Here is a 26,802-nt window from a genome sequence, read left to right as displayed (position 1 = left end):
TAAAAAGGAAAGAGCACTGTTGGTTCAACATTTGCATTTAGATCGAGTAAGTAATAAGTGTATTGACTGCTTACGGATGCATATTACATAAAGGGGATTGGGATCCAGATGCAGCTGCCGGTGCGCCCGCACGCGCAGCTCCGACAAATACAGCTTTGGAGTTTATCTCCAGGCCTTTTAGTCTGTAAAGCATTAGCAGGAATGAACAATGTGATTTAATGACGGGATCAGAATTATTCCAAAGTCAACAATTTGCATGTGTCCAATTTTTACCGCATGGCTCCTCCTTAAGTGGCACAGAGGCAGTTCCCCATCACACTGATCAAATGCATGTATGCGTGCCACGTGGCAAAGGAGCTACCTTGGAGGTGTAAGTAATGCTTGAGAAATGCTGTAACCATAGGCCGAGATACTGACAGTCTTGTTCTATTTTCAATGTGTCAATTTCTTTTACAACAAACCCCAAAATGTGGCCACCTTAATGTGGTGGTAGTGATACAGAAAGGTGAGAACAACTTGATCGATCAAGGATTAAAGAAGATGCTACAGGAGCTGGCCATTGGAAGAGTGCCTCAGGCTTACCATCAGTGTATGTTGGAGAGGATCACAGGTAGAAGCCTTATGGTCACACAAGCTCCTGTGAGCACGCCATGCACCCTATGCCCTGGGGAATCCAACATGGGCATTTGGCCCGTGTAATGAGACCTAGTATGAGTGTGAGCAACTGGAGTAAGCACTTGGATTATTAATTATTCATAGATGGGGTGATGTGGAATACATGAGTCTGCTTGGACAGATGTGCCCCCGGGAGACTCGTGTAAGACACCTGCGGTATACCAAGAGCTTGAGACTCAACTTTGGGGCTTGATAGACCATCATTACAAGTTGTGCAGGTTCTTTAGCCAGATTAACAAGCACAATAATTACTGAACTCCTATGGCGTAATCCAGGACATTTACCCACTGTAAAAGTAATACCGGTCTGGCATCAACAGATGCAGATTAGATGAAAAACTGTGTGCAGTCTTTCAGACAATCAACATTAGACTATTTCAAAAATGCTATAATGGATTTCCATCCCAGTTTTGAGGATAGAAAGTCATTTCTAGGAAAAGATTTAAATGGCCCTAATATGCAAGGTGATATCATGCAGAGAAGGGTCATTAGTGACCGTTCTCGGAAATACATTAGGAAGGGTCTGAGGTATTTTCACCCCCTCTGTCGGTCCACCCATAGGCATTTTGAGCCTCATTATGAGTTTGGTAGCATAAATAGTGCTGCTACTGCCAAACAGAATTACCATTTCTGTCGGTGGCAATAGTGGTATCGCCATCTAATTATTATGGGATTTCATTATTCCCCATTTTGAAGTAGGGGTGGGCGAAACTTTGAAATACCATTCCGCAGAAAAACGGGCAAAATTCGTCCAATCTGCCAATTTAACCCTCAGAGTGGAAATGGCAGTTTGGGGCCTCTCCTCCTGCTGACATTTCTTTTTTTTCAAAATTTCGGGCGGGAAAGGGGTGGTTTGCCGCTTTGAATTTCGTGTTTCCCCTAAAATGTATTTTTTTGTGATTTTGTATACCCCTGTAAAGTGCTCTGTTGTGTATCTGTACTGTTATATACCCCTGTAAAGCACTCTGTTGCTTCTTGAAGCTAGGTCCACACTCAATAAATCGAATAATAATAATAATAATAATAATAATAATAATAATAATTGTTCTCATCCTTCACCCCGAACATCATAGCTAAATAATGTCTACGTTATACACAATACATTTGCGGACTATTCCCTTCTACTTTTCTTTGATATCACTTTGTGTGCTTGCCTCAGCTCAGATTTTATAAAGGAGAAAGTAGTAATGTTGTGGGAATCCAAATTCATGATCTTGCAGATATGCTTTGATTTTATGATCAATTAGAATCACACAAAACAAGTTAAAGCAAAAGTGTATTTTGTGCAATCTGTGTAAGAATGTTGCATATAGATTAGGTACATGCAAGGCATTCAATGGTGTGTTTTCTGCTATTTTCTGATTTTCTTGCTTCAACAAAAGTTCTATGACACAATCCATAGCCAGCTGTATGAGGAAAAGCTATTGGTATTGGAAATCTATGATGCCTGTGAACTTTATACTGGCTTTTATAGGGGGTAACATACACACCAGAGCAACGTCAGTAGTATATTCTCCGTGTGCATTACTGTAAAATGTATGTTATTTAAAAGTGTGTAGGCTTTCAAAAATAGTTGGCTTAAGGGTTGTAAGTTAGCTGTAGCAGTCAAAATGCCCCTTGACTAAATGTGTGGCAAATTGAATTGATTTAAAAGAGTCATTTCTGACTGAAAGAACACTTGTGTCTTGAAGGTAATTGGATACTTGCAGCTCTAAAGCAGATATTGGTGAAATGCTAGCTTCTTGGCCGTGCGAGGTGTCAGCAACTTGATTTCTAAGCAATACAACATCCCAACACACAGCCCTGAATTAAAGGACTCGGCTTTCCCAATGTTCTTTTCCTTTGCATAGAAAATGTAAAGACTAGTATTAATATATTATTATTAGAATTAGTATAATATTTTTGGGGGGGAACAGTTAAAGACTAGTTGTGATATATTATTAATTTTAATGTGAAAGTTGTACTGTTTACAATATCTGACTCGCAAGAACCTGACCACCCACAGAAAAGCCAAAATGTTGGCTTTTTCAATGTTTGATTTACTTTCCGTTGACACTGAGCATGTCATGTAAAACACAATGATTTCCAACGAACGGTCACTCTGACCACAGTTTCTTCAATATGGGGCAGAGCCTCCCACCCAATGTGTGTCCCTGAAGTCTCTGATGCCTATTAAACATGTCATCACAATAGAATGGTGTGATCCAGGGGGGTGGGAGGAATTTAGGCATCAGCGTTCACTAATGAATGTGAGAGTGAACACCAGCAGGTATCTCCCTGGGGACACATCAGTGAAAGCTTGCGAAAGACACAGGTGAGTCATATCATTTGGAAAGGTAGGTTAGCCTAGGATATATTTGGCTGATTAGTGTTTGGAAATGAGTTTTAGCGCAACCTGTTAGGTGGTCATCCTTGATTACTATCCTCTTATAAATCGATGCAAGTGTTTCAACCATCTTTTGCCATATTTATGCCTACACTTGTAAGAATTGCAGTGCACTTATGGAACACATTTCATTCAAGCTATTTTAATTTAATGTCTACATTTATAGCAGCGCACAGAGCCCTTGGGCATCTGGCACTAGTTACATTGGTAGGTATAGTCCAGATGGATGATCCATGAGTGGAGATAGGCGTAGAGATGAGTCTTTAGGTTTTTTCTGAATCGTTGGTAGTATGTCTCAAAGCACAAGTGGGGTGGTAGGTTATTCCAGAGGTTGGCCACGATTGTAGGAAAGCTGGATCCACCTGCTCGCTTCCATCTGAATCTGACGGTGAGTATTTTTTGCTCCTCTAGACAAGGTAAGAGGGGTCTTTGTTAGCCAGGCAGCGGTGTGCAAGTGTGAGGATTTTAAATGTGATCCTGTCCCAGATGGGGAGCCAGTGGACTGATCACCTTATCTTTGAGATGTGATAATTTCTGTTCAGGACTAGGGCTGCACAGAGATCATTGTTTTGGATGACCTGACGCCTACTTAAGTTAGGTTCTTGTCTGAGATGCTGCAGAGAGGGCATTGCAATAGTCCAGTTTGGACAGTACAAGAGCCCGGGCAACTGTAAGGCAGTTGGTGGTAGATAGACGGTATCTGCTTGCTCGGATGAGTTTTGTGGTTTAGGCTGTTGCAGAAGTGATGTTGTTGATTTGGTGGGTCATGTTGAGTGAGGCATCCAGGTAAATGCCCATTGTTTTGACTGAGGTGGAGACAGGGATTTTGTGACCATCTATAGTGAAAAGGTGGTATGGGGCATCAAGGTTTGCATCAAGGTTTGCAAGGTGGGTTTAAAAGCCCACTATGAGAAAATCTCAGTCTTTTCGTCATTGAGGCAGAGGCTGTGTTGGGTCATCCAGGTTTGGATTGTCTCGTAAATAGTGTTTACGGTTATGAACTCCTGATCATAGGATCCTGTCAGTGGGATGAGTATTTGAGTATCATCCGCGTAGTTGGTGAAGGAGATTCCCAGGGCATCGAGGTGGTCAAATAGTGGCTTAGTGTAAATATTGTACAGAGTTTGGGAGACACAGGATCCTTGTGGGACCCCACAAGACATAGGGATGGGCGTGGTTGTGGCTTCACCAATGAAGACTCGAGATGTATTTTTTTCAAGGAAGGAGCCAACCCAGCTGGCTGCTTCTGGTGAGAAGAGTGCTATTGCAGTGGAGGCAAATGTTTTTTTGGTCCACCAGATCGAATGTGGCGAACAGGTCGAGTAACATCAGAGGGAAAGTTTCCCTGCATCATTGGCATCATCTGGTTGATTCTTTATGTCAAGAAGGATTGTTTCTGCTCTGTAACCTGGGCGGATGCTGGATTTGCGGGGACTGAGGATGGAGTGTTCTTCCAAGAATGCTTGAATTTGGATATACATGATTCTATCCAAGATCTTCAGTAGGAGTGGGATGGTAGTGATGGGTCGATAGTTGGCGTAAGTGGCTAGATCAAGTCAGGTGTTTTTAGCAAACGGTTGAACCAGGATTCTTCAAGACTGGACAGGACGCTGCTAGAGACAAAGGAGGCATTGATAATGTCAGTGATAATGGGGGTGAGTGGCTCAAGGAATTGTTTAACCAGTGGGGCGGGCCGGTGTCAACTTTGCACTTGCATGACTTGAAGGCCTTCGGTGTATTGGTGAGGGCAGATTCTGTAATATGAGTGAACTGGAAGGGCTATATGTGGGTGGGAGGTATGTTAGTTAGGATCTGTAGTAGACGGAGGGCCAAGCTCTGTGATTTGGCTGTGATTTTGCTTTGTAGTTGTGCGATTCTGCCTGTAAGGGTATCTTGAATGTTGCTGCACCAGGTATTATCTTTGATGATGGTCAATAGGGGTATGGTGGGTGTTTCTAATTCTCGGAGGATGATGAGCAGTTGCTTCTAACACTCTGTTATTGTATGAAGCTGCCTTGGTGGTGAGGATGGTTTGTTTGTAAATTCTAGACTGTTCTGAGAAGAGTGTTTTGTTGGATGCGCTTGGCTCCTTCTGCCAGGATACTTCGGCAGCTCTTTTTTTTTTTTTTTTTTTTAGCTCACAGAGACTGTAGTTGTGTGATAAACCAAGTATATTTGTGGTTAGTGTTCCTTTCTTTGCACAACTTGATCTGGGCTCAGGATTCGACTGCGTTGGAGAGTAAGGAGTTGTATTGTTCCACTAGGTTGTTGATGTTGTGGTGCATACATAGCTTGGTTGTGAGCCACGGTAGAAGTCAATCACTTGTGAGGTGCTGTGCACTATGTTCTAGTGTTGGAGATGGGCGAGGGGTCAGGGTTCTGTTTTTTCTGAAGCATGGGCAGGGCGAATGGTGGTCTGTCCAGGGGCATGCAACATTATGGTCGAGTAGCCAGTCTTGTGTGCAGTCTTGGTTTTGAGTGGGGTGTAGGATCTGTTGGGTACAATCTATTGCGGTGGTGGCTTTAGTTAAGGCTGAGGTGTGCATGTCCAAAGGGTCGTTGAGACTGAGATTGAAGTGTCCTAGGACTAAAAGATGGGTATTCGGCTTGATGTAGGCAATTATGACTTGGAGAAGGTCCTCTTCAAAAGTACCAGGGGGCCAGGAGGGTGGTACAGTAGGTGGAGTGATATGGAATAGTTGGGTGAGCAGATGAGTTTCATGGCTATGGTTTAACTGTTTGGGATGGGGTGGTAGTTATCTGATGGTGCGGGATGGATTCCTTGTAAAATAATGTTATCTCTCCTCCTTTGATGGTTGTTCTGTCTTCTTTCACAATAGCATAGCCTGTGGGGATGGCAATGGATAAAGCCGAGGTTTCAGTAATGGCTAGAATGTCAATATCATTTGATGTTATAGGATCGTGAACATCAGGTGCATGAGCAGTGACTGATCTGGCAATGGTGGGTCCACAGGTGATGAGTGCAGACATGGTAAGTGTATAAGTGGGGAGTGCATGCATGGTGGGTGCACAGGTGGTGAGTGAGGACATGGTGGGTGCACAAGTGGTCAGGTCATGAGTGTTGCTCCTGTTTCTAGTGAGGACAGGCAAGGTGGAATATGCACATGTAGCCAATGTGTGAGTGTTATGGCTTCCCTGGGTTTGAGTGCTGAGGATGGCAGCACCATGGCTGCCTCCAAACCGGGCTCCATTACCGGGTTCCTGTCATGAGGATTTAACGGGTCATTCCGACATAGGAGGACCCGGTAATTCCTCCTTGCAGGAACCATTCCCCATTCCTATTTGAGCCCAATAGGAATCAATGGGAATGGGGAGGGAGGTAATAACGGGCACATTACAACTGGCCTGTTATTACCTCCCTCTTCCCCTCACGGGACCCGGAAAAGATGCCTGCTTTTACCAGGCGTCCTTACAGGTTCCCGCAAAGGGAACCTCGTAATCGGCGCTCCCGTAATGAAGGCTGCCGGTCCCGTACCGGCACCCTTCATTACGGGAGCACCATCCTTGTAATGTGGCCCCATGTGCATATTTTGAGAAATGATGCATGCAACATTTCTAAAAATCCACATGTTTTGCCTTTGATAGGGTGGTCAATTCCTAATTCTGTAGGGATCAGTGCTGTATTGGGGAATATGTGAAATATTTGGAGAACTTCATCAAAGGTCCTATTGAGCGCAATGTTGCTCACATAAAATTGTGCTCACATTTTAAGAGGTGGGAAGCAGCGCCACAGTACACTCTATGGTGGATCACATTTTGCACGAGACAGAGGTGGAACTCACAACCCCCTGCACATATTTGAGATTATGTGAAATGAAGAGACATGGGAAATAAATGAACTGCACAGACCTTGAACATATACTATTGGGCATTTCCATGGAACATAATAAATGCATGGATAGGGAAGGACAGCATTGAGAAGGGGATTAGTTATGATTCAAGAAGTTCTGTGGTCGGTGCATGAGTCCTGCTCCATCACTCAGACATTGTTAGAATGCAATGAAGTGACAGCAAGGAGGAGGGTGGGTATTTGCTGATAGCTGCTGAGAGTGAAGCTCTCTCTGTATAAAATCATTTCTTTTGAAGACTTAAAGGTTATTGGAAATATTATCTTCACAGTGCTTGTGTCAGCAGGTTCATTCCTACCGCCAAACACGCTGATGAAAAACCTGGTGGGCGGAACACGTGCCACATGACACTGCAGGGAAGGGGGATGTCAGAATGGAGCGGCATGCAAGGGGGATGCCTGAATGGGCGGGTGGAACACGTGTCACGTGACACTGCAGGGAAGGGGAATGTCAGAATGGAGCGGCATGCAAGGGGGATGCCTGAAAGGGCGGGTGGAACACGTGCCACATGACACAGCAGGGAAGTGGGATGTCAGAATGGAGCGGCATGCAAGGGTGATGCCTGAATGGGTGGGTGGAACACGTGCCACATGACAGTGCAGGGAAGGGGGATGTCAGAATGGAGCGGCATGCAAGGGCGATGCCTGAATGGGTGGGTGGAACACGTGCCACATGACACAGCAGGGAAGGGGGATGTCAGAATGGAGCGGCATGCAAGGGCGATGCCTGAATGGGTGGGTGGAACGCGTGCCACATGACACAGCAGGGAAGGGGGATGTCAGAATGGAGCGGCATGCAAGGGCGATGCCTGAATGGGTGGGTGGAACACGTGCCACATGACACAGCAGGGAAGGGGGATGTCAGAATGGAGCGGCATGCAAGGGCGATGCCTGAATGGGTGGGTGGAACGCGTGCCACATGACACTGCAGGGAAGGGGGATGTCAAAATGGAGCGGCATGCAAGGGCGATGCCTGAATGGGTGGGTGGAACGCGTGCCACTTGACACTGCAGGGAAGGGGAATGTCAGAATGGAGCGGCATGCAAGGGATATGCCTGAATGGGCGGGCGGAACGCGTGCCACATGACAGTGCAGGGAAGGGGGATGTCAGAATGGAGCGGCATGCAAGGGTGATGCCTGAATGGGCGGGTGGAACGCGTGCCACATGACACTGCAGGGAAGGGGGATGTGAGAATGGAGCGGCATCCAGGGGGGATGCCTGAATGGGCGGGTGGAACGCGTGCCACATGACAGTGCAGGGAAGGGGGATGTCAGTATGGAGCGGCATGCAAGGGGGATGACTGAATGGGTGGGTGGAACGCGTGCCACATGACACTGCAGGGAAGGGGGATGTCAGAATGGAGCGGCATGCAAGGGTGATGCCTGAATGGCTGGGTGGAACACGTGCCACATGACACTGCAGGGAAGGGGGATGTCAGAATGGAACGGCATGCAAGGGTGATGACTGAATGGGTGGGTGGAACACGTGCCACATGACACGTCAGGGAAGGGGGATGTCAGAATGGAGCGGCATGCAAGGGGGATGCCTGAATGGGCTGGCGGAACGCGTGCCACATGACAGTGCAGGGAAGGGGGATGTCAGAATGGAGCGGCATGCAAGGGTGATGCCTGAATGGGCGGGTGGAACACGTGCTACATGACACTGCAGGGAAGGAGGATGTCAGAATCGAGCGGCATGCAAGGGTGATGACTGAATGGGTGGGTGGAACACGTGCCACATGACACTGCAGGGAAGGGGGATGTCAGAATGGAGCGGCATGCAAGGGGGATGCCTGAATGGGCGGGTGGAACACGTGCCACGTGACACTGCAGGGAAGGTGGATGTCAGAATGGAGCGGCATGCAAGGTGTGACACTGCAGGGAAGGGGGATGTCAGAATGGAGCAGCATGCAAGGGTGATGCCTGAATGGGTGGGTGGAACACGTGCTACATGACACTGCAGGGAAGGAGGATGTCAGAATGGAGCGGCATGCAAGGGTGATGACTGAATGGGTGGGTGGAACACGTGCCACATGACACAGCACGGAAGGGGGATGTCAGAATGGAGCGGCATGCAAGGGTGATGCCTGAATGGGCGGGTGGAACGCGTGCCACATGACACTGCAGGGAAGGGGGATGTCAGAATGGAGCGGCATGCAAGGGGGATGCCTGAATGGGCGGGTGGAACACGTGTCACGTGACACTGCAGGGAAGGGGGATGTCAGAATGGAGCGGCATGCAAGGGTGATGCCTGAATGGGCGGGCGGAATGCGTGCCACATGACACTGCAGGGAAGGGGGATGTCAGAATGGAGCGGCATGCAAGGGGGATGCCTGAATGGGCGGGCGGAACACGTGCTACATGACACTGCAGGGAAGGGGGATGTCAGAATGCAGCGGCATGCAAGGGGGATGCCTGAATGGGCGGGTGGAACACGTGTCACGTGACACTGCAGGGAAGGGGGATGTCAGAATGGAGCGGCATGCAAGGGTGATGCCTGAATGGGCGGGCGGAACGCGTGCCACATGACAGTGCAGGGAAGGGGGATGTCAGAATGGAGCGGCATGCAAGGGTGATGCCTGAATGGGCGGGCGGAACGCGTGCCACATGACACTGCAGGGAAGGGGGATGTCAGAATGGAGCGGCATGCAAGGGGGATGCCTGAATGGGCGGGCGGAACACGTGCTACATGTCACTGCAGGGAAGAGGGATGTCAGAATGGAGCGGCATGCAAGGGTGATGACTGAATGGGTGGGTGGAACGCGTGCCACATGACACTGCAGGGAAGGGGGATGTCAGAATGGAGCGGCATGCAAGGGGGATGCCTGAATGGGCTGGCAGAATGCGTGCCACATGACAGTGCAGGGAAGGGGGATGTCAGAATGGAGCGGCATGCAAGGGTGATGCCTGAATGGGTGGGTGGAACACGTGCTACATGACACTGCAGGGAAGGAGGATGTCAGAATGGAGCGGCATGCAAGGGTGATGACTGAATGGGTGGGTGGAATGCGTGCAACATGACACTGCAGGGAAGGGGGATGTCAAAATGGAGCGGCATGCAAGGGGGATGCCTGAATGGGCTGGCGGAACGCGTGCCACATGACAGTGCAGGGAAGGGGGATGTCAGAATGGAGCGGCATGCAAGGGGGATGCCTGAATGGGTGGGTGGAACACGTGCCACGTGAAACTGCAGGGAAGGGGGATGTCAGAATGGAGCGGCATGCAAGGCGTGACACTGCAGGGAAGGGGGATGTCAGAATGGAGCGGCATGCAAGGCGGATTCCTGAATGGGTGGGTGGAACGCGTGCCACATGACACTGCAGGGAAGGGGGATGTCAGAATGGAGCGGCATGCAAGGGTGATGCAGAGAGTACTCTGCATGAGACACCAGCATACAGCGTGGTGTGGGACCTTTTTTAAACTTTCATGGGCCAGCATTTGAAAGATTAAGGGATGGAGCGGGTTAAAAAATTTAATAACGCACAGGTACCCAACACTATAGTGATTAGAGTTCAGTACCAAAAGCTCCCAAATTACTTGTATCCAACTTTTCAAGGGCTCTTGAACAATTGAGTCTGTGGTGATGAAGACCAGAGCAAGAAATAACGCCTTCGGTATTTGTATGTGCTCTACCGGTCATCATATAGGCCTTCATATACCTAGACGAGTGTCTAGACATTTTCTAAAAGGATGCAGGCTCCTTCGCAACCGAGGTGTGCTGCCTAAACTATAATTCCCTTATATGTTTTCTAGCAATGCAATGCTCCTTCTATTGCTGAAAATCCGGATCCCTTCGTTTGGTAGAAATGGTCCCACGGCATTGCTTGCTTCATCCTTCCTTGTGCTCTGCTGCTCTGATATAAGACCACACAATCATAATGCAGGGTTTCCTGCAGCATATTCGAGATTCAATGAATCTTTCTTCTTGATGTTTTCTGTAACATGTGAAGTTAATAGCTACCCGCATGAAGACAGTTAATTAAAGTAATGTAACCAGACATACACTGTGTCTTTTTAGAAGCTTTAATCATAATGCCTCAAAAACTAATTAGAATTAGCCTCATATTTCCATCAGACCTTTTTGTGGATGAGCCCAGATCCACTGCTTCGAGAACCCCAGTTCTATATAAAGGGGATGCACTATGAGTATATGCAAGGATGCAAGTCAGAGACAGCAAATGCATAGAGCATGGACATATCGGGAAGGTGCTGTGTGGAGGGGATGTGCTGTGTGGAAAATACAACAAAAACTCATCATGGGATGGTGACATTATATATATTAGCCGCACACATGTTAACCCTGAAAAGAAGATGCTAAACAGAATAGGTCTGAATATGTGGTTAATCATTCGTGTTAGCCGCGGTTGCGTTCACTACGAGCAGAAGACACAAAAACAAATAGGGTTGCACATAACGGTAGGACCTTAAAATTCTTCTTCTTAGCTGTAGATGCGTTAACTCTGAGCAGAAGGCACTGACCTGAATAGGACTAAATAGAGAGGTTATGATGCTAACATCATTCATATTAACAACAGTTGCCTTAACTACGAGCAGAAGACGCCAACCTGAATAGGGCTGCACGTAACGGTTAGGATCCTAACATGTTTCTTCTTAGCTGTAGATGCACTAACTCTGAGCAGAAGATGCTAACCTGAATAGGACTAAATAGAGAGGTTATGATGCTAACATCATTCATATTAACAACAGTTGCCTTAACTACGAGCAGAAGACGCCAACCTGAATAGGGCTGCACGTAACGGTTAGGATCCTAACATGTTTCTTCTTAGCTGTAGATGCGTTAACTCTGAGCAGAAGGCACTGACCTGAATAGAATTACACATGAGGGTTAGGAAGATATACATGTTATTAATAGATGTGTAATGAATTGCAGGACTAGGCAGAATACGTTAAGAAAACGTGCATCTGTGTGCACGCAGATTGTGGCACACAGCAAGGTGTGAGCCCATCCGGAATTCAACCCTGCTTCCCATTCAAGGCACTTGAGACCCGCACACTCTGAAACCTGCACTGACCAGTGCACATTGCACTCTGAATGTGCCGCATCACTCGAGCAAAGAGGGTGCTCTAGGAAGGAGCATAGAAGACGTGATGTGCGTATCCCTGGAGGCAGTGCTCCTGTGCTTCCAAAGGGGGCCCAGATACTCTTCTAATGGGACATTGCAAACAGTCTGTGTGCTTGATTGGTTAAATAATTGGGAGAGAACTGTGTTTTATGTGTGTAGTGCTCGCTAACACCGTGCTGCACTTGTGTAATACGTGTTACTGTTATCCAAGTCAATGGAACTCAACGGGCCTCATCACGACTTTGGCGGTAACCCTTAAATCCGGCGGTAGCACTATTACCGCTGGATTTTACGGGTTCGCCAAATCAGGACTTCGGTGGATTTCCCCCCAGCCCCTAGCTGGGGGGAAATCCGCCGAAGATTCGCGCTATTACCGCCGGCGGGAAATCCGCTGGCGGTAAGAGCGCGGATTTTCCCCATTGAGCCCAATGGGGAATGGGGCATTCCCGAATGGGCTCAATGGGGAATGGGGACTCCCAAGTCCGCCAAAGTCGTGATCCCGCGCTATTAGCGCCGGGGGGCTATGGCGGTCGCGCTAATAGCCCCCGCGCTAATAGCGTTACCGTTACCGCCCAAGTCGTGATGAGGCCCAATGTGTTTACCTCAGGGATGAACATCTAATTGGTCTCTACCGATCAGTGTCGAATGCGTGACCTGCATCTCATACACAGATGCCAGCAGTGAGTGTTAAACGCACAGGACCATTAACAGCAACACATGCACTTTAACACGTTTTAACTTAGTGAAAAATACATATTTTCATTTGCAAGCCAATCAGAACGTGGCATGTGTATCATTAGTACACACTGTAATCCATAACCTGGGCAAAGGTAGTTCCTGCTCTAATTCATGGCGCTGACTGTGCCTTGGGCTGTGACTGGACAGTGCGGGACTCCATGGAGTATAACTTTTGGATAACAATTGTGTGGCATTCTAGAGGTGTACCAGAAATCAGCATAAGATATGAACTGGGACCGCTTTCAATCAATGCTAGAGTGACATGGAACATGCTCTAGGAATACAGGAAAATAATGAGGGATGACACACTCGCAACGTTTACTCTCCTTAGACAACTCTGCAGTACTAGATATGAGCCAATACTGAAAGAATGTTTTGAGCCCTGTGAGCAAATCTTGCTTGAACTCAAAGCAAATACAGCATTGCTACAGGTCAATCCAGATGCAGTAAAAATACATTAAAACATCTATGGCTTTCAGACTGGGCAGCTACTTCAGAATAAGATCAAAACGCAAAATGGTACTAATAATATGCCATTAAATTTCACTTAAACCTCCTACCGACAAAGGGAATCATGGTGATACGAAAATGCAATACCTTTGAGAATGACGAGTGCAGATTCTGCAACACGCGAGTGGAAACATTAAAACACACAACATTGTTCTGTACTGCGCTAACTTCATGGAGAACGAGACACCTGGGCTTCATTGTAGAGAAAAGACCGTCCTGAAATGGAGCCGAATGATGCGATCTATGTTGCAATGGATCTGGCACCAAGTTAACATGTGCACTATGTTTTTGGGCCAAATTCCTAAACTCTTAACAAGTACCAGTTTTATTCAGTAAAAGGGATACAATGTATGCAAAAGCATGCAACTGATGAAGGAAACTTGACCGAGATGAAGGCAATGTATAAATGTTTGTGAAATGTTAAAGTATATTTTAAAAGTGTGTAACAAACTAAGAAAATGAATTTAAAAAAAAAAATAATAATCTCCCCCTCCAATGCAAGCTCTCAGGTGGTTCCTGGCTGTGAGGGACCAATGTGTAAAGTCAAAAATAGCTAAATACGCAGGGCAGCACTCACTAAGGAAGCCAACACGTTGATATTGTGTAATTATGTTTTGCATTTGGCAATACCTTAATCAGCAACAAATGACCTTGTTCCAATATAGATGGTGTGCCTCAGCCCCATTCTCAGACATCTAAATAAGCTCTTCCACACCATGCTTGACTCATCTGACCGGCTGATTAGCATTCTTGTTATACGTGTCTGCTCACAACATTAGCCAACTCCAGTTCTTCACAAAACTCCGCCAGTGATGCTGGCTTCTTTCACAGCACATGATCAATTGTGACAAAACACGTTCTGAGGTTACTCAATCGATCATCAGCGGGCATTTTCCCACCTTTCACATTGTGTACCTTCTATAGAGTAAGACCAGCCAATCGAAACGTTTTGGTGTCATTGGCTCTAAGGGATGTTCCACTCAAGGGCTTCCATCACCTCTGGTGCTCACCATATGCCTGCAACCTCGTATCTTATTACTGGGATCTGTAGCGTGCACCGTTTCCATTTCCTCACCCTCAGGCATATGAGCATGTACAGCCGAACGCCCCCCTAACTTCCTACTTGCACCACACGGTGCTCCATGACTGCCATTAAATTGGCGTCTACCGCCCAACAAACCCAAATAGATAAGCACATTTGTAATGCATCAATATGCTACAATATAGCAATGGAAATCAAATGTGCTAATTGCATTCTAAGTTCTTAGGATCACTTCATGTTCTCCTGCCAGAATCCTTCTGCCAGAAATATGCCTGTCACACTGCTGGGAATCCCAATCCAGCAAGGCCATAATAAAAGAGATGATGGGGCATCACTGCTTCCCAGTGTGTAGCCTCAGATTAACCACTAGACACTAGAACACTGACTTTTAAAACAGCAGAACGTTACTAGTGGTGAACAACGATGGCGAGAAAGCCCAGAACCGGGTTGGATTTTGAAACATTTGGGGGTGATCTCTTGTAGATGTTGCAGATTGCTGGGCTGTTCCTGCTGATGATAAAATAACAATGGCTGGAAAGGGTCGAAAAGACCAAACTATTTAGCGGTGGCAATCAAACTCAGCCTGCCACTGTACATTAAAAATGTATAGAACTGTTTAAGAGAAAGGTTTCAGGGAACAGCATCATTGTTATTTCCCTCATGAAGGTCTGATGTATGGGATTCACATCTCAGCTCAGGAGGGAGTTGGTTCCATGTGAATAATAATTGCATGCAGAAATGATGCCTCAGTAGATGTTCTTTGCTAAATGTATGAAATTGCCATCTGGCTAGGGTGTAAAATTGTTAACTTGTTTGATTTTTATTCATTAACTAGCAAAATGTCCCTTTCTCCGAATGGGTTCTGTACACAGACCTGATAACACACTCATTGATTGTTGAAAATTAATGATCCTGCAAGTCGCTGTTCTGCCTTACCCTGGTGTGGTGCTGTTTGTTGTGGTGCATTGTGGTGCAGATATTTTGGAAATCGTGCATCGTATGGCCTTGAAATGTGGTGTTTCTTGTGTCGGGACCGGTTGAGAAACATGTTTTCTTTCCCTTCCCGGTGAACATGGTTTCACATGGAACATGAAGGCACAATCTCACAAGAATCCTCTGGAAAAATCATTTCACCTGATGCGGCAAAAATCTGCAAACTTCTGGAATGCCACCTGCATTCGCCTTCGCCTCTCAGGTCTGTTCGCCTCTTATACATTTTTTGTTTCCCTTCCTAGTAAACATGGTTTACCGTTTTGTCTGCAGGCCACAAACCCACAAACACATTGTAACTTTTGCTGAAATCCCGAGAAGGGGTGTGGTGTCCAAATGTGATGTAGCCAGTAATGTCTGGAGGGTCTTCACAGGTATCTATGCAAAATTTGGTGCAAATTGGTGAAATGGTTTGGAATATATAAGAAACAATGCTCCACTAAGCCACATAACCCACAAACACATTTTGACTTTTGCTGAAATCTGGGGGAAGGGGAGTCCAATTGTCATGTAGCCAGTAATGTCCAGAGGGTTTTAACACTTAGCGCCAGGGTCCTAATGAGAGCCAATGCCTCATTAGGAGTCTAGCGGTAACCCTGCCGGTGCTACTGGCGAGTTGCTCCTGGACTTGTGACATTTTACAGGCACATAGCTTGCCGGTGCCTTCCGGGACATTACAAGTCCTGTCGTTCTGGCAAGCTAGGTGCTGGTAAATGTTGTTCACCATTGCTAACAGTGCCGATGCTTCCATGATCAGTCTGCCTACCGTGACCACTGCACCCAGCAGGGTCAGACCTGTCTGTCGGCGCAGCAGCCCCGGCAGGCAAACGCGAAGTTTGCAGGTCTGGAAACCAGGGTGCCGGTGAGCTTACCGGCACTCTTGTTTCCAGAGCGGCACACTCATAAGGAGTCCCATTGGTTTGGCGTTTGGCAACCATATACATAGTGGTAGGAAATTGAGCATCGAGAAAGACTGTGAAAGCGTACAGGTGGAAAATGAGGTTGCTAAGTCAAATATATGGGGAGTGGTCAGACATAGTGGGACATTTAAGGGATCTTGTATGGTAATGGTCCCAGTGACAACACTTACGGGAAAGCAACTTTACAATGGTTTGCATATGTCTGAAACCCAAAGCTGGATCAGAAGCAGATGTTCTTCATAGTAAACAGAAGATGTTGGACACATGGAGTGGTACAGAGTTCTATAGATACCCAATGCTTTAATTTAAAAAAAATGATGACAATGGGCCTGTATCATTCCTCATTCATTTAACTATTGCCTTTCAATTGTATTAACATAATTTTGCATGGCAACTTTTTACTGACTCCAAGACTATTTGTAAAAGATACTGCTTAAAACATCTGTAATGGGCATCCACATTCTGCTGCATTCTGGGATGAATACAAGTAGCAATCACGGAGAAAACATAATGAAGCGTGAGTTTCTCTAGCACCATCCGGGGTCCAGATCTGTGTCCACTCACAGCCTTTGATGCATTCACATAAAGCACAGACTGCACTAAATGCACTAGAGTGCAGAAAGGGATAACATAATGTAACTCAAAGTAATGACTTGTTTTTACAGAGAATTGACCAGGCATGCCTCTGGTGGAAGCAATACAGAGCCGTAGAATGTGATGTCATCTGACTTTTTTCAATAATTACGTGGTTTGACCCTGCACATATACGTGCAAATTGGAATAACAAGAAGGAACACGGTAACACTGCAAGTGCGCAATTCAGTTGAAAATCGCAAACAAGGTGACACAGCTTTCAAATTTAACATACATATGTATCTCGCATTATCTCTACCTCATGAGACTCTCCTAATCGTTATACAGAAAGGTTGCTTGTTTATCAATGTAATAACACAGAAAGATCTCAGGGGGTCCATCTATTTGAGAGGAACATGCATAAACAATTGATGAATAATTACAGAGAGTGTTCGGAGACCATTACTGGAAGGACAGATTTTCTATTAGCAACTCCTTATTTCTCGGCATCAATAGCAGAGCTGGAAAAATAGTGCCTTCACCCAAGAGTATTGATGTTATAACTGTTTTTTACATTGCTCTGGTCCCTCGGTCGTTTTCATTCTGGTATAGGCATGCCAACTTCAACAGGATTAATTTGAGCCAAGCAGTACAGAAGCATCGAACAGAGGGATTGTCAGCTTGCGAACAGCAGACAAAAATAGAAACCCGGAATACAAATAGCACAACCATTACAATGCAACGTTGTGATGGTTACTTTTCAAGTATCAGTATAGTGTATATCATCAGAAAACACATCTTACACAATATAAACATAATTTAAAAAAAGATGTATCTAATACATTATAGTACAATTCGACATAACACACTAAAAGAACCAATTCCTTAAAAAAGCTTCTTGCACTGTCTGATCTGCAATAACTTTTAGGAATTTAAAGTTCCTCAATATTATTCTGGATTTGATACTGTTGGTTTGCCCAACTAGACATATGGCTGCAAGAACATCATGACAACATGCGAAAAAGGCTCTGATGTGTTCTACCCAAAGTTCCCATGACCCATATTTTATGCCCCTTTATTGTGAAGTAATTGGACATTATTAAATGTGTGTCAATATAACCATGTATTTATTCCCTGCTTTTGAATATAGACATGTATGTGTAATATACAGAAAATAGACCCCTTCCCTCTTAATTTCTCCTAATTCTCCTAACACACTGGTGATATGCTTATGACTACCTGCTGTTTAGAGCTGACCTTTGTCATGCTTGTTAAAATGCATCATGCAACTTGTATTTTAAGAACAGAGCCATCTGTCTCCCGGATGTACAATGTTTTTGGGAGTTATGAACTAGTTTCATCACTTTAAAACAGAAATATGTCAATGCATTGTTACATGTAGGAATCAATTAGAGTAATTGAATAGAAGTTCTTTTTATTTTTTTCTGATCCGGTGATTTACAAATGGAAGTGGAAATGACTACGAGATGATTTCATACTATAAGGAACTAATAAGCAGAGAGAGGTTGTTACATTTCTGAATAGTAGGTCAATTGGTTTTTTGGGTTCTGTGATCTATGATTTGTGATTGTGAAGTGGCACAAGAGTCCACAATGAGGACCTATACTTGAAGCAATTGAGTTTAGTGTGGGTTTGGAGGTCTTTAGTATCACTGGGGTGGTGAATCTGAAAAAGTGGAATTTAAGGAGTAGTGGCAGTGTTTTGCCAAGGATACATGTGTTCCATTGTTGACATACATGCAAGTGATGCACATGCATCTGAAGCTTCAATAGCCGGTGTGTAACTATTGTCATGACTGATTATTTATGGGATGGGATTCAAGCATCCCAGTGTCGTCACACATGCTGAACTTGGGGCTTGCTTCATTTCATTGTGGTTGGATTGTCATAGGCATAGGAGCAGCAAGTTGAAGTACTCGATATGAGAGAGGATGTGAGCCTGGATAACTGAATTCAAGTTGTTTCTAGAGAGAGAGGGGTACATGTGTTTATTAATGTCGTTATGCCGAGAAATGGCTTTTTGGTGTTTGGCTGGTAAAGGTTAGAAAAGCACCAATAGGTGGATGTTAAAGAGATCACAAAGAGATTTAACCTGATAATGAATTTCGAAAAATGTGTTTTCTAAAGATGGACATCACCATTGCTAATTCAGCATCACATCTGTATTTGCCACATTGAAGCAACACCATTAGTCATACATCCTATGTTCAATTACCTGTAGGCAATGGGTCAGAAATTTCACATCATGTGTGCCCTTAGTACCACTTTCTGATGGAGATGCTACTGGGTGTGGCTAGTGGTCTGCAGGTCATTCAGTTGATGTGGTTTGGGTGAAACATTGTGGAAGGAGTATGATCTAATTTATACACCTGTCTTATCAGGACCTATTGATTTCTTTGGGGTCTGGATCAGGATGATGGGTCACTGGTGCCACATTTTAAGGAGTATGAGAGCAACTTCAGGCCCTAATAACCACCTGTTGTTGTTTAAAATATGAATGTATTTGTTTTCACTTCTATGCCAGCAGATGGAAGTCTGACTGACAGCGGGCATGGAGATCATTTAGTAGGATATCTTGCTTGTTTTTCTGGGGAACCTTTGTATTAAGTATCAGGAAGAGTTATGTAGGTGACCACCTCAGAATCAATTGCATGCATTGTGTTCTGCAGAAGCATAATTGGGCCCACCTAGTCGTTCTCTAAAGATTCATGGATTACGATCATAGCAAGGATGTTCCTTTAGATTGTATGTTTGATTTAGCTATGGCAGGCAGAGTGGTATCACGTATTTGATGGGAATGGATCTAAAGTGCCTGAAGTGACTTAATGCACAGGCAAGGCAGGCTCTCTGGGTTACGAAGTAATGGTAGATGGGCAAGAGAGATGATGGCAGTGCGTGTTTGGTGATCGGGGGACAATGCATTTTTGAGAATGCCCCTAAAATAAAATGGAGGGAGCTTATTCACCCTATGTAATTATGCTTTGGCATACTTGTGGTGGTCTGAGGTCAGCATATTCGTGTAGAATGAAGGGTCATAGGTCTTGGAAAAGTGTGTGGGAGGATTCATGTCTACATACAACAGAAACAGAGATATTTGATCTAAAGTTATGTCCTGGGAAATTATATGCTCATATATTTAACCTCCTATATTCGGCAAGAAGGCATGACATATAATAATGTGTACACATAGTTGCCTAACTCTAGTCAAGATCATGCATCTGCCATTGTGTGGTTGCTATTAGCTTCCCTTTGGACACTACCAAGCCCATAACAATGCACACAAATCTACCATGAGCCCAACCAGAGATAACCTTAAGAGCCTAAACATATAGCCAGGCCAGTGTTAACAAGAACAATTTGCGGTATTATAAGGATTCAGAGCGGAAACTAGACGTTGGGACAAGGTTAACACAACATGCACTGTGCGTTTCTCATATGGCACTATTTGTTGAGGATGAATGAGTAGAGTTGTGGGCATCTCCTAAAATGAAAGAAGTTCAAACTTACAGAAACATCTAGATGTTCCCAATATTTATATAAAGGCTCAATTGGTCAAAATATGACTTCTGCCTTTTAAAAAAATTGCCATATAATTGCTGAAGAAGGAACACACCATCTCCAAAATAGAACACACAATTGGAGGTTTCTCTGACACACTGTGCAACTTTCGCCGAGCAATGATATGACATTCAGCACCCCCCTACAACTTACAGCACCACTTTGTATGGTTTTATGATTGTTCACCTCCTAATCTCCGTTTTCGATCAAAAGAATGTGTTTTATTAATTATATGTATTATATTTTGTTAATTGAATTTTAATGTATGCCACACATTACACACACAACACACTCTCAATTGTAAGGAGATGGTCACACACAGAAACATCTGAAGACTTGCAAAAGTTGAAAAGAGCAGAATTACCTACACACCTTAATAATGTGTAGATTTGAAATGCTGTGGAAACCTTTGAAAATGTTTCTTCTAACAAAATTTTAGACTTCCAAGAAGATCACAAGCTGAACCTTTTAGCAAAATAGCAGACAATGGGCTTGATTTGCATAACGTTATATATAAATGTCTGTATGACTGTTTCTTCCGCGGTCTTTTGAAAAGCACTCCCCATTCACGTTGCTTCAGGAAACCAATGTAAAAAAAAGTCCTTTATTAAATATATGTGCGCAACACATGGCTCATAAAATCCACTAACATCGTGGCTCTCCCAAAAAGTGCACCCCTTGCATAGTAGAGTTTACGCATTTCACGGTTCCCTCACCGCTTGATCACAACAGGTGAACCATATTACCATACATTTAAAATACCTCATTTGGTGTGGTGTTAGGCATAGAAAGAAGACTAATTGCAATTTGTGGTCTGCTGTCGGCCATCTCCAAGTGAGCAAGCCTAAACATAAAAGAATGACTAGTGTCTCTGTGTTCCATCTATTTCACTTGATGTCGGCCATCTTTGAGTACACAAACCCTAGTTATGAAATTAAGGCTATACCGATTGCCACTGATTGTTATCTTAAACCAATAACGAAGGTGACTGGTACATACACAATTAGATGGAAAAAGTATGTATTGTGTGTATTATTCAGGCATAAATTGGCAGTGATGTGTCTCTTTTTTGATATTGCTTCCACTCTTATATGTGAAGTTGTGGAATGATGTGTCATTACACATCTCTGTCTTCCATTAGTGTACCTTTAACTTCATTAATGAAGTGCATAGTGCAACTCCATATTTTTGTGGTCATTATAAAAAGTTCACCGTGCTTATCTCAATATGATGTTCCTATGTTTGTACTTTAAAATGCTTTTAATGCTTAAAGTGCAATTTGCTAGCAACCAACTTGCAATTCTTATATCCATGATGTAAGATGCATAGTGCTGATCTACATCCGGGTAGTCCTATGTTCATACTTCAAAGTGTATAGTGCTAGCAGCCAAATTTCAAAACATAATACACAAATATATTCTCATCTTAGGTTGCTCATATGAGATAAAGTGCGTAGTGCATACATTTTGATTGCAATTATCATTGCTATGATATAAAGTGCATAGTGCTCATCTGCATCCAGATATTCATATCTCTATACTTTAAAGTACATAGTGCTAGCAGCCAAACTACAGTACATAATACATACAATTATCCTAATCTTCAGTTGACAATATGAAGTGAGGTACATAGTGTATAAATTTTCATTGTATTTGCTCACAAACTTTCATAGTTAGCTTTTGCATCGCTGACTCATTATTAAGACATATATTAATATATACGAGCTAAAATAGGAAATCAATTCCTCTTTCATATGAGACACAATTGAAAATGGTTTAGAAGCAATAAGTTGTAACTGCTCAACACATGCACAATTTATGCAAAAAGTCAAAAATCTTTCTGTAATGCACATAATAATAAAAATCAGCACCAATGGGTTTAAAGAAATCCAAAATCTAAAAATCTAGATGGCATTAGTACAGTATATCTCTTAATGTGCTTGTTTTTTAGAACAAGGAAAGGAATGTCCACAGTTCTTCATCAATACCTTATCTCGTCACTCACATGTATTATTCACCAAAAATGATTATAAATCACCCTAAGTGTACCACTATAAAAAGGAACCCCTTACTGAGGTCCTGGAGTTCACCAACATAAGCACCACCATATTTACTCTCACAATAACTTGAAAAGCTCTAACCAAAATAAACCTTAAGAGCTACTGGCCTAGGGGACCCGAAAAGGTATGGTTAGAAACTTAGTGTTTAAACATACAGTATTTGTATGATTCAGTAGATCCCAAAAAAAGAAATTAAAGAAACCCAAAAGAAGAAAGAAACAGAAAAAGAAGATCATATTGGAAACATTGTTAAAACATGGATCCATTAGGATTATTGACCCAAAAAGGTGTACATCGCTTTGTCTATATTATGTCCCTTTGGGTACTTGCTCTCAAAATCCAAGATGCAGCATGTCTCTTTTTGACAGAGTTTCTTCTTTCTGTCTCCGCCTCTTGGATTTAGATCCATTTTGTAAATGCCAAAAAATTGAAAACCCTCCAAATTACAATGATGACAATCATTGAAATGTTTAGCCATTGGATAATTGGGATCCCGATGTAGAATGGCCCTCACATGTTGCTGAATTCTTGTTTTCAGTTTACATTTGGTGCTGCCTATATACCATTTCTGGCATGCACATAACAGTACATACACCACGTATTCAGTCTCACATGTGATTTTGTCTAAAATCATAATTGAATTTCCTAAAATTGGGTGTATATAGTTTGTACAGTTCTTGGCATATTTACAAATATTGCATCTTGTACATTTTTGAAAGCCCGGCTTCTGTTTGGTCAACCATGTTTCTTTTTCAGGCGTTGTATCTTGTGCCAGAAAACTTTGAACCAGAATGTCTTTAAGAGAACAATTGTGTCTCAGACTAATTTCTGGATATGTTTTCAGAATAGGTACAAGGTCTTTGTCTGCTCAAAAAAATCTTCCAGTGTCTGTGTAGTATGTGTTTCACTTCGGATGTCTCCTTGTTGTAGGTTAAAATTAATCTTGTTGCATCATTTTCATTTGTGGACTTGTTTGTCAGGCGAGATCCTATCAAAAGACAGGATCTTTCTTTTTTTTCTTGCTTTAATGTATGCTTTTGTAATGACTTTCTTCAGGTAACATTGATTTAGAAATCCCCTTGCTGCAATTTTACTGTCAGAATCGTAGGCCTTAAATGTAGAGCAATTCCTTCTGATTCTTATAAACTTGCCATATGGAATGCTCCATATCAAATTCTTAGAATGGTTGCTGGTTGCATGTAAAGGTGTATTAGTACCAGTTGGGTTCCTGTGGAGTTCCGTAGTCAATGTCTGGTCCACAATTTTAAGATTCATATCTAGAAAAGATAAAAAGCTTCTACTGTGTGTTTCTGTGAATCTCAAATTATGGTCATTGTCATTCAAAAGCTTTACAAACTTTATCCAGGCTTTTTCTGACACTTTCCATATTGTAAAAAGGTCATCAATGTACCTGAGCCACAATACAATGTTTTCAGTTGCTATATGATTTTGTTCTGACCAGACATCCGATGCTTCCCATGCTCCCATGGTTAGATTAGCGTAGGTGGGGCAAAAGTTGTGCCCATTGCTGTGCCTTGCACTTGTCTAAAATATTTGTTATTGAAAATGAAAACATTGTTCGTCAGACACAAATCGATCATCTCAAGAATCATCTTAGTATGTTCCAAAAAATTTAAAGATATTGTATTCAAAAAGCTTTCACATGGCGTCTTTCCATATTCATGCCCTATAGTAGTATACAGGGAAACAATGTCCATTGTTGCCATGCTGTTGTTGGTTTGCCAGGGCATATTCTCAATGTGTATTAAGAAATCCGTTGTGTCTTTTATGTAGGATGTGAGGGACGACACAAAGGGAAAGAGTGCCTCGTCTATATATTTAGACATATTTTCGAGGACTGAGCCCATTGAGGAGGCTATTGGCCTACCGGGAGGTATCTTGACATCCTTATGAATTTTAGGAAGAAATTAGATTGTGGGAGTAACAGAATTTGTCGTCGCAGTTGTCCTCGGTTAAGATACCTCTCTCCTCCCATGTTGCAAGGAAATCCCTCACTTTCTTTTCTAAAGTTTTGGTTGGATTACCCACAACTTTTTCGTAGCACTTTTTTGTCATTTAATAGTTTATAAGCCCCCGTGATATAGTCTTCTCTGTTCATGAGAACAATATTTCAACCCTTATCCGAGGGCTTAATTATACAATTGCTGAGGGTCTGTAGTTCTTTTACTGCTGTCCTTTCCATAACTGACAAATTGTCTTTAAATCTAGGTTTCTTTCTCTTTCGAAACTCCTTAAGGTCCTCAATAACCAGTGTTTGGAAAGCTTCAATATTGTTACCTATATTACTGACAGGATTAAATTTGGACGTGGATTTAAGTTTGCTTTTGATTGTCCAATCAGATCTAATGTCGTAATCTCCAAGATCCATTGCACTCGTCATATTTGCTTCATCCGGATGAGCTACTTTCTCTAAATCGGCCAAATCTGTTAGTGCTTCTAGATCCTTGATGGTTATTTCCGTTTTCCCACCTTCTTTAGGTATACGCCTGTTGATGCATTAATTGGTTGCAAACAACTTTTTTAAGCGTAGTTTACGTACAAAGCGGTCAATGTCAAACCGGGTTTGAACGTAATTGAAATGTGCGGTTGGGCAAAAATTTAAACCGAGGCTCAAAACCATTTCTTGATGAAAAGTAAGGGTATGGTTGGACAGATTGATGATTTTAAGACCTTCATCCCTGGGCATGTCATCTACTTCCCAGAACGCAGCAATCTGTCCGGGATATAGCTTGTCACATGGTTTCCCCTCTGCCCCCTCCTCGTTTTGCCCAGCCGTCTCTGCTTTTTCCCCCCGACCTTGATTGTTTTTTTTTTTTTTGCCATCTTGACACAAAAGTCTCATTTCGTCTAAAAAATGTAGACGAATGGCTGGTTCATCATTTTCACTTATTGTGGCATCTGACTCAGATGTTGAGGACTCCGGGTTGCTTTCCTTTCCACTTTCCACCACAGTCGTTATTGCTTTTTTAGTAGAATTCTGTCTCAGATGTTCGAACCTCCGAGCAAAGGTATAGACACTTCCTCTCTCGTAGTCTTCCTTGTCACGCAAAAATTTGCGCTGTTTGCATTGCTTGATTTCCTCCTCATATCCCATAAGATTTTTTTCAGTGTTTTTCTTCAGTTTCTTTCCATCCTCACTTTCAGGTACTTCAATCAGTTTCTTTTCAACTTCATCAATTTTATCCAGTATTTTCTTCCGCTCCGCTCCCGCATATTTGATTAGAAGTCGGAGAAAGGTGTTAGAGCAAATATTAGTTGCTTTGCTCCATTCATTCAGCATTTCGGGGTCTTGTTCCTCAAATAAAGGAATGGTTAATATTCTCAGACCCCATGGGATTCTCCCTACTTCCATATAATTCTTCAGGGAGTGTTCCACCCACCATTTGCTCACTTCTTTCTTCTGAAGCTTTTCCAACTCCTTCAGAAGTCCGATCTCACTATCAGCTTCTATTTCTTTGGTAGTGCTCTGAGCCGACTTACTCTGTTTTAATGTTTCATTGAAATGGGTAATTGTGCTTTTCTTGCTGCTTCTTTATTGGCCAGGGAGCTAGCCATGCTTGCGCATAAAGAGACACGGTTTCCTTATATGCCCGTAATGTGGGGCATACACTTACAAATATATATATATATATATTCACGTGATCAAGCGCTCAGTATAGCGCGAAACGCGTTGTTTGCAGGCTGCCCTGCCTAGGCGTCCTGCTGTTTTGTCCTGTATGTATGTGCTGCTTTGTACGTTTTTGTGCCTTGCATTTTGCATTTGGCCTTTTAATAATTTTTTTGGATTAATATTAAAAGGCACCAGTAACTTTCAATGCTGTGTCTCTGGTGTTTTTTTTTTTCGACCCCCCACAGACCTGCCACTTGTTTTGCTGTGCCTGCGGCGAGTGCGTTTTCAGCTCTTCCTCCTTTTTCCCAATATATATATATATATATATATATATATATATATATATATATATATATATATATATATATATATATATATATAATCTCCATTCATGTCACATCCTTCCGACTAGAAACAATGATTTGAATGTCATAAAACAGGTTACCAACACCCTACATTCTGGGTCACTACTATTGTTAATGTGCCTTTCTCTGAATGCAGACAGTTACCAAGACATAGAAAACTACAAAGCATGCTTCCTTTTTACTTTAATGAAGTAACATTCCCTAGTTCTCAAAATATGTGCTCGTGCTCAACTATCACTTGTCTTTTCATATTCATGTTCTTACTGACCCATTTGAAAGGGCCACTACATGACACAACCACATTCATATCAAAACATATATTGCTCGTCAAAGAAATAGCAATCAGTCTCATGCCATTTTTCATTCAAAATCCTGCTGCACGCA

At 43.3% G+C, this 26,802-nt stretch overlaps 1 protein-coding gene across 1 annotated transcript in view; it reads right to left on the bottom strand.

The window, feature by feature from the left end:
- Positions 1-26,802, bottom strand: part of CDH13 (cadherin 13) — a 2,842,668-nt gene that overhangs the window by 1,027,279 nt on the left and 1,788,587 nt on the right. The window lies entirely within an intron of this gene.

The sequence above is a fragment of the Ambystoma mexicanum genome, chromosome 1q (genome assembly GCF_040938575.1).
Source record: "Ambystoma mexicanum isolate Mex_15411 chromosome 1q, UKY_AmexF1_1, whole genome shotgun sequence".
Classification (NCBI taxonomy): Eukaryota; Metazoa; Chordata; class Amphibia; order Caudata; family Ambystomatidae; genus Ambystoma; species Ambystoma mexicanum.
The sequence above is the reverse complement of the archived record's forward strand: the minus strand, read 5'-3'. Positions and strand labels throughout refer to the sequence as shown.